This window comes from Balaenoptera musculus, chromosome 9, assembly GCF_009873245.2.
Source record: "Balaenoptera musculus isolate JJ_BM4_2016_0621 chromosome 9, mBalMus1.pri.v3, whole genome shotgun sequence".
NCBI lineage: Eukaryota > Metazoa > Chordata > Mammalia > Artiodactyla > Balaenopteridae > Balaenoptera > Balaenoptera musculus.
In genome coordinates, this window is record NC_045793.1 from 94,402,329 (window position 1) to 94,414,658 (window position 12,330).

Here is a 12,330-nt window from a genome sequence, read left to right on the forward strand (position 1 = left end):
GTAAACTGTTAATTTTTTGCACTTCATGTACATATAGAGTGAAATCAAGACTCTCTTAAAAATAGGGTTATTACTTTGTAGCCTTCAAACTCTCTGAGTAAGATGATATGGGAGTGACAGTAAGGGACATAGAGCTCTTAAAGAAGCCTGGCATTCCTGGGAGCACACAGCACAGATGAGCCGTTTCAAAACTGAAGACTTTTCCTGTGAATTATACGGACGCCATAGGGCTACGGAAACAGAAACTGGCACCTATTAACTGATGTTCTTACCCTGAGAAGCAAATGATGGTGGAAGGGATGAGAAGGTCATCCAAATGTTAGACTGAGTCAGGTGTCCTGGAGACCCAGGGCCTCCTCATCAAGAGAGAGGGAAACGGGGGCTCTGCGTCTCCAAACTTGCTCCCCTAGTCCTAAACCAGAAGGTGATGGTGGCAGTGCCAAGATACAGTGAGGATCAGCACGGGCTCCTTTCACGGGAAGCTAAGAGGTCGCCTACTACTGATGTAAACACTTCCATGAACTATCTCCAAGGCCACTTTTTTTTTTCAGTGAATTTATTTATTTATTTTTGGCTGTATTGGGTCTTCGTTGCTGCACGCGGGCTTTCTCTAGCTGCGGCAAGCGGGGGCTACTCTTTGTTGCAGTGCGTGGGCTTCTCATTGAGGTGGCCTCTCTTGTTGCAGAGCACGGGCTCTAGGCACATGGGCTCCGTAGTTGTGGCACACGTGCTCTGTAGTTGTGGCTCACAGGCTCTAGAGCACAGGCTCAGTAGTTGTGGCTCACGGGCTCTAGAGCGCAGGCTCAGTAGTTGTGGCGCACGGGCTTAGTTGCTCTGCGGCATGTGGGGTCTTCCCAGACCAGGGCTCGAACCCGTGTCCCCTGCATTGGCAGGCGATTCCCAACCACTGCGCCACCAGGGAAGTCCATCCAAGGCCATCTTTAATGATAAGGAAAGAGAGTCTCAAATATGTTATAGTCTGGAATGGTAGACTTTCAAATAAACTTTCCACCAGAAGAGATAGAAATGGTGCTGTCAGAGAAGAAACATGTCTGCTTTACGTGATTGTGTTCTTGTGTCCAGAATGGTGCCTGCCACAGATTCAATAGGACAATCTCTGTCATCAATGCTGATAGTAACAAGGCTTGATTAAAAAAAATTTTTTTTTCCCTGGGCTTTCTGGAGTAATTATTTGTTTTACCTTTCATTTTCAGTGGTCAGGGGATGAAAACACATATGTTTTGACTTCACATTATCTTGTGAGGCATTAACCAGCTGTCCTTTCATGAACAGCTGTGAACATAAAAATGTTTCAATACTATTATGTCTTCTTTAGACAAATTCTCATTTTATCCCCCCTCCTTTCTCCTTAAGTATACAGATATCACTCAAGTTTCTGCTAGTTATATGATGTTGAGGAAATTATCCGATTTCTTTGATGTTACGTTTCTACATTTGCTTAATAGGGATGATAGTAATGCCTATATCACAGGGGTGTTCTGAAAAGTAAATGAGTTATTATCTGTGAGTGCCTTCAGCAAGATGTTTAGTGGACTGTAGGTATGCACAGGATTACTGGATTAAAAAACATGCAAAAATGGGACTTCCCTGGCGGTCCAGTGGTTAGGACTCCGAGCTTCCACTGCAGAGTTCGATCCCTGGTCGGGGAACTAAGATCTGGCATGCTCCGTGGTGCAGTCAAAAGTTAAAAAAAAAAAAATGCAAAAATGACAACTAAGTTTTACTTAGCTGACATTTAAAATTTCTCTTTTGAATCTGCTGTGAATATCAGAAGAAAAAGGGAAAGGAGCAGGAAATAGTCAATATTTTGGAAAATACTTCAGAAGAAAATCAATGTCATATGGCCCAAACTTTTTCTTTTCAGATATAGGCCAATTCTACCTTTCCTGAAATATGGTCAGTTTGAATTTTCTTTTGATTTTGAGGAATTTTCTTTAAATCAAAGACCTCTAAACATCTAGATTTTTCAGAGAAAATACAAAGAATTATCAGGAAAAGAAAATCCTGCAGCATTTCCCGTTTCATCTGGATTGGAATTTATAGATTCTTTTTTAAAAAATTTTAGACAGATTTTTAAAATTTATTTATTTATTTATTTATGGCTGTGTTGGGTCTTCGTTGCTGCACCTGGGCTTTCTCTAGTTGCAGCAAGCGGGGGCTACTCTTCATTGTAGTGCGTGGGCTTCTCATTGCGCTGGCTTCTCTTGTTGCGGAGCACAGGCTCTAGGTGCATGGGCTTCAGTAGTTGTGGCATGTGGGCTCAGTAGTTGTGGCTTGCAGGCTCTAGAGCGCAGGCTCAGTAGTTGTGGCACACGGGCCTAGTTGCTCCACGGCACGTGGGATCTTCCCAGACCAGGGATCGAACCCGTGTCTCCTGCATTGGCAGGCAGATTCTTAACCACGGAACCACCAGAGAAGTCCCTGGAATTTATAGATTCTTATCAAATGTTTTATAATTTTTTATAAAATGGGAAAACTGTTTAACTTGCACGACTCTTGTCATTCTCAATTAAAATGTTGTGCAAAAAAACCTCATGCAGTAAGTTTCTGCTATTAACTCCAGAGGTAAATGGAAATCAAGTTTTTAAAAAAACATCAGCAATAAATATTTAGTGACTGCCTACTATTTTATGCAATATTCTAAGCAATGGGAATATAATTCAAATTTTCAGGAAACTAACATTCAAGTCATTCAAAAGGACAGTTAGAAGAGTTGACTATGAGTGCATTATTTTATGAGAAAACAATCCTCTTTCTTTGGTAGAAATTTTGTTTGTTATTTTTTTTCTGCTTGATTTTGTGTAATTTGGTGTTTACCCAGGACACCCCTTGTGGGGAGTAGAAACAGGGCGATTGAATGTAAAGGGATTTGAGGGTGAGGTTAGGCAAAACAGGCAGGGGCTTGATTATTCATCTGGCTTGGAATTTGTCTGGTTTATAAATGAGCTGAGAACTCAAGTCATTATTTAGAAACAAAAGGAGAAACTTTCTCATTAAGACCAACTTTATGGTCATAAGATTACAAGTCCGCTAGGGAAATTAGGGTCAGGAAAGAATGAGTGAAGATGCCAAGCTAGGATGAATTATCCAATAAGATGCTGTGGAAATACCCAAGATAGCGTACATCTCAGCTTCGGAGAGATGAAGAAGGTCACTCCTTGGAGGAGGGGAGACTTAAGGTGAACTTCTGTGGGTACATAGGAGGAACACAGAAGTCAGCCATGGGAAAGAGGATTGAAAAAGGAAGGAACCACGCCCAGGAGCTCTGGTTCAAGGACCAACAAGCAACACATTTGGATTGACCGGGATGCTGAGAGGGGAGGCCAGAAAGGTGAACGGAGATTAGATAAAGAAAAACCTTCAATCTGTCATGGAGGCAATAGAGATCCATTAAAGGATTTAGGTTAGGGGAAGACTTTAAGCAGATTTGCCTTTGAGTAAGATCCCTCAGGACTAGTGTGAAGAAGAGATTGAGGGAGATAGTCTAGATATTGGCCAATATCAAAGTCTTAGAGGGAAGAAAGTGACATATAATAAACCTGTTTTTCAAGTTTAATCCAATTTTAATTTCCTCGTGTTGCTCTTAGAAGCAACCCAGACATCTTTTTTTAAAAATTAATTAATTAATTATTTTTGGCTGCATTGGGTCTTCGTTGCTGCACACAGACTTTCTCTAGTTGCGGCGAGCGGGGGCTACTCTTTGTTGCGGTGCGCAGGCTTCTCATTGAGGTGGCTTCTCTTGTTGCAGAGCACGGACTCTAGGTGTGCAGGCTTCAGTAGTTGTGGTACACGGGCTTCAATAGTTGTGGCTCGTGGCTCCAGAGCGCAGGCTCAGTAGTTGTGGCACACAGGCTTAGTTGCTCCACTGCATGTGGGATCTTCCTCGAACAGGGCTCGAACCCGTGCCCCCTGCATTGGCAGGCAGATTCTTAACCACTGCGCCACCAGGGAAGTCCCAACCCAGACATCTTGAGTAACTACCTAAATATATAAATTCAATTTGCAACCTTCATGTACATATATACTGCTAATGCGTTGGTAGATTTTTATAGAAACAAGAATTTCAAGACAAGCGGGATGTAGTTCTAGAGATGATTTTCCCCTTGTGCAAGCTCAGTGGCTGGATTCCTTTGATTTATCATTTAAAATCATTAGTCATCTCAGATGTTATGAACAATTGTATAATTAAGGATATATACTCCCTCTCTGAAGGGCACAAGTACCTCTATGAAACACAGATGGCACTTCCAGGGTTTTTCATAGGTGATTTAAAAATGAATTTACCAGTGATTTAAAAATGAATTCTTAATTTTTTAGTTCCTTGACATTGTAAACCATAACATTATGAAACTCAATGGTTTCATTTCTATAGTTTAAAGCAGACTCAGGATTAAGGACTATCATGATCTTCATAAAGATAAATTCTGGGAAACATAAAAGTGTGGAAACGTGTACATTCTGTCTGTTCTTTGAAAGGTACTAAAACCTATTCTTCTCCAGAGACAGGCAGTGCCTTCTGCTACTCCTGAAAACTTTACTCAGCCATTGGCCTCTTCTATTATTACTGGCAGAAAAATTTAGTTCCTCACCTTCGAGAGCAACTTCCTGGCAAGCCTGAGAGTAACGCCTACCTACCTTTCAAAACCAAAGAATATAAAAGAACTTATAACTCAAAGTAACAGTCACCTTCCCCACCCCTGGACCATTTTCCAGAGGCAACTACTTGGAATCATTTTCTTGCTATTAATCAAATTTAGACATTTTCTTTTTACTTCCTGCTATGACAGGAGAGTATTTAGCACACTTATACCTCAGCTCAGTTCACTTACTCCCTTCTCATTTCTGTTAGTCATCTTCCTACACTGTATTTAGTTTCTCTATTGCAGAGGTTGCAAATGGATGGCCTGAAGGCTAGGTCTGACTGTAGATGTGTTTTGTTTGAGTTGCAGTGAGTTCAAAAACAAAACAAAAAACAAACAAACAAAAAACTCCAACATGAAAAAAATGATAAGATTTAACATTTTAAAATTCCAAATGTTTAGCCCCACAAAAAAGTCAGATGCAGGGGACTTCCCTGGTGGTGCAGTGGTTAAGAATCCGCCTGCCAAGACAGGCAACATGGGTTCAAGCCCTGGTCCGGGAAGATCCCACATGCTGTGGAGCAACTAAGCCCGTGAGCCACAACTACTGAAGCCCGTGTGCTTAGAGCCCCTGCTCTGCAAAGAGAAGCCACTGCAATGAGAAGCCCGCGCACCGCAATGAAGAGTAGCCCCTGCTCGCTGCAACTAGAGAAAGCCCGCATGCAGCAATGAAGACCCAACGCCACCAAAAATAAATTAATTAATTAATTTAAAAAAAAAAAGTCAGATGCTGCATGTTATAGTTTCCTAGGGCTGCCATAAGAAAGTACCACAAACCAGGAAGCATAAAACTTAAAACAACTCTCACTGTCCTGGAGGCTCGAAGTCTGGAATCAGGCTGTTAGCAGGACCATTCTCCCTCTGGAAGCTCTAGGAAAGAATCCTTTCTTGCCTCTTCTGAGCTTCTGGTGGTTGCCAGCAATTCCTGGCATTCCTTGGTTTGTAGCTGTATCACTGAAATTTCTTCCTCTCTCTGCATGTGGCCTTCTTCCCTCTGTGTGTCATGTCTCTTAGTCCAAATCTCCCCTTCTTGTAAGGACACCAGCCATTAGATTTAGGGCTCGCCCTAATCCAGTATAACTTCCCTTTACTAATTACATTTGCAAAGACACTTTTTCCAAATAAGATCTCTTTCTGACGTTCCAGGTGGACATGAATGTTGGGGGGACACTAACCCAATACATGGCAAATACGGCCCCTTTCCCATGAATTGACCAAAGCTGGTTAAGTGGCTGTACTCTCCAGATGGGGCAAGCACTGACTCGTATGCCACAGTTCTCTGCACATCTACCAGGTAAACACAAGCACCAAAACCTGAGCCCTGTTTCTCATTTATGTTGCTTGCTTTTCTCCTGTAACTATTTCAGTTTGCTAATCATGCTATTGGTCATCTTTATAACTTTTAAATAATATACCAAAACTTCTATTTCATGTTTTATAAACTTCTGTCAATATCTCATGGCTACCTTCCTGTTTTGTGGTACCAGGATATTAGGGTTTTCTCCCACGTTTCCCTCTATCTCTTCTGTTCCCTTTCCACCTCACGGATTTTTGTCGGTAGCATCTTAATTATTGTTATGGGTTGAATTGTGTCCCCCTCACCCCCACCAAAATTCATATGTTGAAGTTCTAATCCTTAGGACCTCAGATTGTGACCTTATTTGGAAATAGGGTGACTGCAGATATAAGTAGTTAAGGTGAGGTCATACCGAAGTAGGGTGGGTCCCTAATCCAATATGACTGATGTCCTTAAAAATGGAGGGGGAAATCTGGAGACAGATACACACACAGGGAGAATGCCATGTCAAGGCAAAGGCAGAGACTGGGGTGATGCAGCAGAAGCCAAGAAATGCCAAAGATTGCCAGCAAACCTCCAGAAGCTAGGGGTGAGGCATGCAAGAGATTATCCTTCACAGCCTTTAGAAGGAACCAACACTGCTGGCACCTAGTTCTTGGATTGCTAGCCTCCAGAACTGTGAGACAATAAAATTTCCATTGTTTTCAGTCCCCAGTTTGTGGCACTTTGTTACAGCAGCCCTAATGAATTAATATAACTTCATTATACATACATATTCAATGTTATAGCACTCATATTACATTCTGAAATTTTAAGTATACTTTATGTTCTATGGCCCTCAAATGTCTGCTGATTCTGGTTTACCCATTCATATTTAAAATGAGGTGATAGACTTTCTGCTTCTGCTCATGAAGAGGTTACCAGTATGGGGCTGGCCACCTGCTGTAAACAACTAGAAAACTGGACACAATGTATGAAATAAATGTTCGAAGCCATTTATTTTTAGCCATTGAAAGAAAGGAGGGAACTCCCTGGCAGTCCAGTGTTTAGGACACTGTGCTTTCACTGCTGAGGGCCTGGGTTCAATCCTTGGTCAGGGAACTAAGATCCCACAAGCCATGCAGCGTGGCTGAAGAAAGGAAGGAAGAAAGGAAGGAAACCGATAAGGTACACCTTTTGACTGTTGCAGCTTTCTCCCTGGGGGCAATTTCTGGACCATAGTACCAGGAGGAGAAATCCAGACATCACCTGGGAGATATCACTGTGTTGAAATCCAGAAATAAGGACTTGGGGAGGCTGAGGTGGCTGCAATTTGTGGGGCAGAACACCAAAGAGGAGGGAGATATGCATAGGGATTCCCTTGATTATTTGCCAGAATAATAACCTGAACCTATGTAAGATGAAACTACATGAGGCTGGGCAAAGAAGAAAAGCTGGGAGTTATGAGCTAAATGAATCTTAGTGCTCACACCGGGCTAAGAGACATTTGATCTCCTACTAACTAGAGTGAAGAAAACATATGAAAAACCTGGGGCATTCAACAGAGAACCCAAAAGTGTTATGTCTTAGTAGTTACGCTAAATAAGAATTAGAATAAAGCTACTTTAGATCTACTCTAACAACGCGGAAAAGTAGGCCTTGATGTGATCAAGCTGATGCCCAAGTGACTAAATTGCCTGCCAAGCAAATTTAACATTAATTAAATAAGAGAACAAAATTCAAATTTTCAAAAATATAACATTCATAATGCTCAACTTCTAGTCAAAAATTGCTAGACATGCGAAGAAGGTGAAAATATGATCCCTAGCCAGGAGAAAAATTCAGTATGAAAAAAAGGGGAGGGGGTTAAGTTCATCAGGCAGATATAATTTCTCAATGTGTATGCACCTAATAACAGCATTTCAAAATACACGTAGCAAAAACTGATAGAATTAAAGAAGTGAAAAATCCACAACTGCAGTAGATTTCACTCAGCTCAGTAACTGACAGATTAAGTAGCAATCTGTGAGAATATAGAACACCTATAAGCCAAACTGACCTGTTGACCCTTATAGAACACTACCCTCAACAACAGAAGAGTACACATTTTTTAAGTGACTATAGAATAATCACTAAAATAGGCCATATATTGGACCATAAAACAAGTTTTGATAAATTTATACATATTGAAATCATAGTGAGCATGTTCTTTGACCATAATGGAATTAAATTAGAAACTAGTAGTCAAAAGATATATGAGAAGAGTCTAATTATCTGGATAATCTGTATATTTAAAAAATATAGCATTTGGGGCTTCCCTGGTGGTGTAGTGATTAAGAAGCCACCTGCCAGGGCAGTGGACACAGGTTCGAGCCCTGGCCCGGGAAGATCCCACATGCCGCAGAGCAACTAAGCCCGTGTGCCACAACTACTGAGCCTGTGCTGTAGAGCCCGTGAGCCACAACTACTGAGCCTGCATGCTGCAACTACTGAAGCCCACGTGCCTAGAGCCCGTGCTCCACAACGAGAAGCCATCACAGTGAGAAGCCTGTGCACCAAAATGAAGAGTAGCCCCCGCTCGCCACAACTAGAGAAAGCCTGTGTGCAGCAACGAAGACCCAACACAGCCAAAAATAAATAAATAAAATAAATAAATTTTAAAAAATATATAGCATTTGTCATTAGGGAACTTCAAATTAAAATAACAATGAGATACTACTACATACCTATTAGAATTACGAAAATCCAAAAAAGTTGACGACACCTGTTGCTGGTGAGGATGTAGAGAACAGGAACTCTCATTCACTACTGATGGGAATGGAAAATGGTACAATTTGGCAGTTTCTTACAAAGTTAAAAATAGTCTAAACATAATCTTACCATATGATTCAGCAGTTGCACTCCTAAGTATTTACCCAACTGATTTGAAATTTTATGTCTACCCAGAAACCTGCACACAAATGGTTATATCATCAGCTTTGCTCATAATCACCCGAAACTCGGAACAACCAAGACATCCTTCAATAGGTGAATAGATAACCAAACGGTAGTACATCTGTACAGTGGAATATTTTTCAGTGATGAAAAGAGCTATCAAGCCACAAAAAAGACGAGGATGAATCTTAAATACACATTGTTAAGTGAAAGATGCCTGTCTGAAAAGACTAAATACTGTATAATTACAATTACAATTACATTCTGGAAAAGTAAAACTGTAGCGATGTTCAAAAGATCAGCAATTGCCAGAGGTCTGAGGGGAGTGAGAAATGGTTAAATAGGAGAAGCACACGGGATATTTTTAGGGCAGCGAAACTATTTTATATGATACTCCAGTGGTGGATACATGAACTTCATAGCAGTCTTATTCATAATAGTCCCAAACTGGAAACAACCCGAACGTCCAACCACAGGTGAATGGATAAACCATGTGGTGTATCCATACAATGGAGTACTACTCAGCAAGAAAACGAAATGAATTACTGATACAGACTACAACTTGATGAATCTCAAAAACTTTATGCTAAGCAAGAGAAGCCAGAACCACATACTCTATGACTCAATTCATCAGAAATTCTAGAACATGAAAATTAATCTATAGTTAGTTGCCTGGGACCGGTGGTGCTAGGGATTGATTTCAAAGAGGTAGGAGGAAACTTTTTGTTTTTGTGAAAAACTTTTGTTTTTGTTTTACTTTGTGTGGTGTTTATATATTTGTCGCTATATTATACATGAATTATACATCAATTAAGTTGAGTTTTTTTTAAAAAAGGAAGCGATGGCAAGACTGACTGGATGATTCATGCAGAGAAGAGATTCGCAATTCATAGGCCTTTCTTGAGACTGTATAGGTCAAGGGCTGCCCTTTACGCAGGAAGCTTCTCTCATGCCAGAGTGGAGAGATTTTCTCCGCTATACCAAGTCCTTCTTAGCACCCCCAGTTCTCTCTAGGCAGTTCTTTACAAAGGAATTCTCCTGCCCTCCCTAACCTCCACCACCGCCCACCCAGGTGTAACCAGCTGGCTGCCAACAATTCTGTGTTTCACGCCACGCGTGGGGTTGGTCTGCTCCCTATAGACCTTGAAATCATTCGGATTCTGCCCCAGTTCTCTTTCCTTCCTCCTGTAATACTTCCTATACCCAAGTCCAGAACCGCTCCAAAGCTCTGCAAATCCAAAGTTGTTCATTCGTTCTCAAGATTTTTACTTCTTGATGTGCATCCATTGATTTAATCCCAGTTGAAAGTGTATTCGTTGTCTATTACTGCATAACAAATACCACAAAATTTAGTGGCTTAAAACAACAATAAAAAGGAGATGAGGATCACTGGGGATCATCTTGGAGGCTGACTAATATACAGTCAGTAAATGCTTACTTGTGTATTTATGTCCATCTACTTCATTTTATTCCTTAGTGAGCGTTTTACCTGCTACTTGTGAAGAAAATGCCAGTCATTCTTTATTAGTATGATAGATACTATGATAAATGTAACTAAGAAGTTTATAGTACTTAAAAATTACAATTGTATTGATACATGATTCTCTCTTTAAAAAAATTAATACACTTTTTCTTAAAACGGCCGCTGTATTAAAAGTTGAGCTGGAAGTTCCCGTATACACCCCACTCCCAGTTTCTTCTATTAACGTCTTGCATTAGTACAGTACATTTGTTACAATTAATGAGCCAATACTGATACATTTTTATTAACTAAAATCCAACTAAAGTTTATATTAGGGTTTATTCTTTGTGTTGTACATTCTATGGATTTTGACAAATGTATAATGATATGTATCCACCTTTACAATATCATGCAAAACAAATTTCACTTCTTTAAAAGTATCTTTTGCTCCATCTATTAATCCCTCCCTTGGCCTTGAACCCCTGATCTGTTTATTATTTCTAGTTTTGCCTTTTCCAGAATGTCATATAGTTGAAATCATAAGTACGTAGCCTTTTCGAATTGGCTTCTTTCACTTCACAAAATGTACCTAATTTTCCTCATGTTTTTCTGTGACTTGGTAACTCACTTCTTTTTATTGCTGAGTAATATTCCATTGTCTGAATGTACCAGTTTGTTTATCCAATCACTTATTGAAGACTATCTTGGTTGCTTCCAAATTTTGAGAATTATGAATAAAGCTGCTATAAACATTGATGTGCAGGGTTTTGTGTGGATGCATACTTCTTTTTCACCCCTGGTTCTTCAGGTTTAACACTGGACTTTTTTTCTTAGATGCTTCATTTCTTCCATATCTAAGAAAAACTCTTCATCTTGTTTATATGACTCTGAATTCCTATTGGGTTTTCAATAAACATTAATTACCACGAGGTTTCCTCAAAACTCATACAGACATTTACAAATTTGTTGAGTGATTTTCAGTCTTTTGGATTTCTAGGTTGATGGCTATTTCCACAGGAATGTAGAATTGTGTGCTATAATTGAGATTGCAGTCCCACATAACTTCTGCGTAATGTAACTAAAAGTATTTTAAGTTCTTTTCAGTTGATGTTTTAAATGTCTACTTTGTAATTTCTCTTTCTATCCTTAACTGAGCACTTCATTAAGTAAAACTTCTAGCATAACCATATCTGAATTACTGAATATTCCATTTGACTACAGAATGAAGATTGTTTCTCTAAAAACATCACACTCAATTCATGTGTTTTTATTATTTTTTAAGCCATTCTAGAGGCCCTAAATACACACATGGCACCAAAACAAACTGTTCTGTGTGGGAACACATATTTTGCTCTAGTTCTAGACAGCTGTAACAGACAGCTGTACTTTCTTAGCTGCACTGTATCCAACCCTTCTTCCTGTTCGAGGAATTCCTCCACAGTCTTGGTGAAAGGCATGCTCTCCTTCCCAGTCTGGAAGCGTGAGAGGCCCTATCCTGATGTTCCTCACCTCTAGCAGCCTGGGCATGGCACATGATCTTTAGCCAATGATCACTTTTCCAGAAATTTAAATCTTGACCAAGAGACACAAAGACAAAGGGGCAATGAAATTTTTTTTTTAACATCTTTATTGGAGTATAATTGCTTTACAATGGTGTGTTAGTTTCTGCTTTATAACAAAGTGAATCAGCTATACATATATCCCCATATCTCTTCCCTCTTGCGTCTCCCTCCCTCCCTATCCCACCCCTCTAGGTGGTCACAAAGCACTGAGCTGATCTCCCTGTGCTATGCAGCTGCTTTCTACTAGCTATCTATTTTACATTTGGTAGTGTATATATGTCCATGCCACTCTCTCACTTCATCCCAGCTTACCCTTCCCACTCCCCATGTCCTCAAGTCCACTCTCTACGTCTGTGTCTTTATTCCTGTCCTGCCCCTAGGTTCTTCAGAACCTTTTTTTTTTTTTTAAAGATTCCATATATATGTGTTGGCATA

General features: G+C 40.2%; 1 long non-coding RNA gene across 3 annotated transcripts in view; it reads right to left on the bottom strand.

Moving 5' to 3' along the window:
* The window catches only part of LOC118901246, a 50,968-nt gene that overhangs the window by 27,206 nt on the left and 11,432 nt on the right, over positions 1–12,330 (bottom strand). For 2 of the 3 annotated variants that reach the window (XR_005021310.1, XR_005021311.1), the window contains exon 2: positions 8,664–8,745. The exons of the other annotated variant lie outside the window; for it this stretch is intronic. This is a non-coding gene — a long non-coding RNA (uncharacterized LOC118901246). The remainder of the gene's footprint in view (positions 1–8,663; positions 8,746–12,330) is intronic. 3 annotated transcript variants of the gene reach the window in all.